The sequence below is a fragment of the Camellia sinensis genome, chromosome 14 (genome assembly GCF_055761805.1).
Source record: "Camellia sinensis isolate YWXY chromosome 14, ASM5576180v1, whole genome shotgun sequence".
NCBI classification, from domain to species: domain Eukaryota; kingdom Viridiplantae; phylum Streptophyta; class Magnoliopsida; order Ericales; family Theaceae; genus Camellia; species Camellia sinensis.
The window spans coordinates 4,448,364-4,452,550 of NC_138974.1; positions in this window are offsets into that span (position 1 = coordinate 4,448,364).

Below are 4,187 nucleotides of genomic sequence, written 5' to 3' on the forward strand. Positions count from 1 at the left end.
ATAATCTCCACAGCAATAGAGTAAAACTACAAGAGTTTTACCCACAGCAATCACAGTACAAAGGCAGAATGGTTTATGGGAAAAGAGAACGTATGGTTTTTGTTATATTGATATACAGAACCCAATGTCTGTTAATATAGGAAAGTTAGGAGACCTATGATAGATATATTATCCCAGATAAAATCTATCCCATATCTATAGTATCTAATCAATAATTATCATATATTATATTGATAATTATCCCATATCAAGATTATCTCATATCTTAATATATAATATATTACTAATATTTGGATCTCTCTTAATCGGGTCATGCCACCATGGGCGACCCAATTGAGTCCGAGTTCTAAACCCAACCCAATTTCCAACAAGAGGATATATTATTAAAATGTATCTCATTTTTCATTAAATAGATTATTAGTGTCAATTGTGTTACGCAGGTTAGATATTAACCAAACTTATTTAATATTCGCCATATTATGTGGTGTCATATTCATTTTAATGTACAAAATAGTCAAACCTAACCTGCTAACTTCGTATACTATTTGATTCATGTTACCTTGTGGGTCAAAAATTTCCACCCTTAGTTTTGTGATCTAGAATAATTGGTGTATCATAAATGGTAGGAATGATGCCTCTTTGGAGGGAAAATAATTTGTGGCCCTCGGGACAAGTCTATATTTGCCCCAACTTGATTTTCTGTTGATTAAAATAGTAGGACTCAATATTTTTGTGTTGACTTTTGGGAGACAATATGACAAAGCTCATGTCTATAAAGCACAAATGGGAGCATCTCCTCTTAAGACCACTACGTCATCTTCATGCCCCACAAGACTCTATTTCATGGGCCTCACAAGGCCCACAATGGTGATCTTAACCATTTATCTCGTAGTCCTTGAAGAGAACAACATATATATATATATATATATATATGGAAAAAAAAATTAGCATGTATGGACATTGATAGACAAACTAACCAGTCATGTTTTGTTTTATGAAATGAGTGGTAATTATCATTTTAACCTAAAATTGTCCACTTCATAAAATAAAATACAATAAATTAGTATGTGTATCAATATCCAATCAAACTAATTTATATATATGTTGTTCTCTTTGAGGGCCCCATAAGGCCCACGAACTAAAGTCATGAGGGGTATGGAGATGATGGAATCTGGAGGAGAGCTACTTACAACACCAACACTCTAAAACTTGTGTCATAGCGGTGTCAGACACAAAGACATGATAGGGACACATATGAGACACATCACATGGTATATCCCTTTATTTAATTATATTTTTTGGGGACAGGCTAACTCATTCACCCCCTTCCCCCCACCATTTTTTAGTGCTTTTGGTTGAATGTTAAATGCTAAAAAAAGAAGGCAAACAATGAGAGTTAATTTAAGAGTGAGTTTTTTTTAATTATTATATTAAATTTGTGTTTTTTTTTGTTAATTTTGATTATTTGTGGATATACTATTAATCTACATAGCAAATAAAATATATTAAAAATATTTTTTATTGCCATGTCATCATCGTGTCTGTGTCCTCATTTTTTTGAAATTACTGTATCCCGTATCTGTGTCCGAATAAGTGTCGACATCCATATTTGTGTCCGTGTCTGTATCTGTGTTTATGTTTCTCTCATGTGCTAAGGTGTGGATCATTGATCGAAACCATCAAATAATTTTTTTATTTTTTTAATAACCTACTCTAACTTAAATCTAAGGGAAATGGGTCACCCCAATGCCCCACATGAAGGCTTGAACTCATAATATCTCCTTTTGGAGGGGCAAGAATTTTACAAAGATTAACCCAACAATAGAATTTTTCAATAGAGTTCCTACAACTTAGTAGTATCAAGAAAGATGGTCTACAAACTAATGAAGCTTTTGTTGACTGTCAAACCCTATTCAAGTTTTTGTTGACTGTCAAGTGATTCCAAAACACAATAGACGCTTAGATCACTTCAAGTCATTTTTACGTTCAAGCACAATTAACTTCATTACACACTACAGTCACCAAATTCAACATTTGCAGTTTAATATTAGGAAAGTAAATAATAATGGGTTAATTGGTGATAAATCCAATCTAGGAAGGATACAAGACATTAGGTCAAAGAAATATTTTTTTGTTGATAAGAGATCCAAGTTTTGTGAAATAATTTGGTGAGAAGTCTTAGGCCTTGTTTGGGAACATGCTAATTTAGTAACTTTTTGGCTATTTGGCTAAAATATGAACTAAAAAAAACTAGTATGTTTGAGATGACTTTCTGGCTTTTTACGAAAGGATGTGCAAAAAGTAGAGAGAAAAGAAAATCTTTGACTTTTTGGTATGGGTTGTTGGCTTTTTGGCATTTTTAGTAACTTTTTGCCTTTTTAGCTAAACCGGTCGCTTCTCAAACAAGGCCTTAGAGAACGTTTTCTTTTTAATTTTACTATTTGACTTTTTATTATCTATTTGACTTTTCATTGATTATCTATTCAAATTTATACCTATCTATTTATAAAAAAAAAAATTATTTGTTCAAATTATTTCTATTTGTTCAATTTTTTTGTCTATCTGTTCAAATTTATATATATTTGTTCAAATTTTTATTTATCTGTTCAATTTTTTATCCTAAAATATATCTATCTCTTCAATTTTTCCCCCGAATTCTATTTATCTATTGAATTTTTTTCCTGAATTCTATTTTTTTTCTTGAATTCTATTTGTTATTTTTTTTATCTGTTGAAAACTTGTTATTGAAATACACCAAGCCACTACCAAGCACCTATCTGTTCAAATTTTGAACAGATCTTTTTTTATTTGTTGCACCACAGATTTTTGTATATGTTGCAAGCATCATCAACAACAACAATCTACTTTATCATCAACAACAACTGCAACAACAAATTTTCTATCCAAATTTTACCTGTACAAATTTTTCATATCTATATAAATTTTGCAAGCAATCAAACCAGACTACTCTCTCTTATGGTTGTGCTTGCTCTGGACTTTGGATTTCTCTACCAAAATAAGAACTATGATGAACACAATACAAAGGGAGAAATTGGATCAAAGTAGACAAACTTAAAAAAAATTAATTGTTGCAATCTGTCAAAAAAAAAAAAACTATTTTCAATTTGTTTCATCATCATTGTCATCAACTTTTAAAAAAAAAAGGAAACAGATTTGTTTGCAGATCGATCGAGAGAGAGAGAGAGAGAGAGAGAGAGAGAGAGAGGATTTGGGAGTTGATTTTGTTGAGTTAAAACACAACGGCTATACAAAAGTGAATCTTTATTTAGATGCAAAGATACACTCAAGTATACAAGAAGACTCTCAAGGACACCTCACTCTTGGAATCACTCACACTCAAGCACTTGACTACACTCTTGATTGTTGTGTCTTGTACCTTCCAAATGAGGTAACTTCCCTTCATATAGTCATTCATCTCCTCAATGGATGGTTAAGATCATTTTGATCCAAGGGCTATTATTAACCCTCTAGAATATTCTAGCATATACTCATTGTAACGCCCTCAAAATATAGAATAAGACAACCATTCACAAATTCCATAAACATAGGAGATACAATATCTTTTCATTCATCAAAGTCATCTTTACAAAATGTACACTACATATTCACAAATGTTCTTAACTGAAATCAACAAAATAATGCCCTACGAGCTTATAGCTTTCCAAATTGTCACTTGGTTACAACAAAAGAAGAGTTCTAACTCTTTTACATATAAAGCCCTCAGCTTGAAATTTTACATATACCACCAACAAAATATACAAAAACGGAGCTTTCAACTCCTCAACCTCCCAAGCTATGTCCTTGGAGGTGGCATATCACCTGTACCAGAAAAATGGTGTCCCAAGTAGGGTGAGCCAAAGCCCAATGAAGATATGCTAAACAACATATGAGAATTAATTAAGACATAAGCATCGAATAAATGTGGGATATTCTTAACCAATGCATATACATTCTTTCCAAGACCAATCAATATTAATAACCAATATCTCAATTCATTTCTATTTATCCATTCCGGGTAAATTCATCAACCAAATTCATTATTATCAAATAACCAAAATGAGGCTACAACTCAATGGTTCATAATCCAACAATCCAATACTTCTATTTCTGGCCATTTTACGGAACTACGTCCGAGAGAACCGGTACCCAAATATATACATATGATT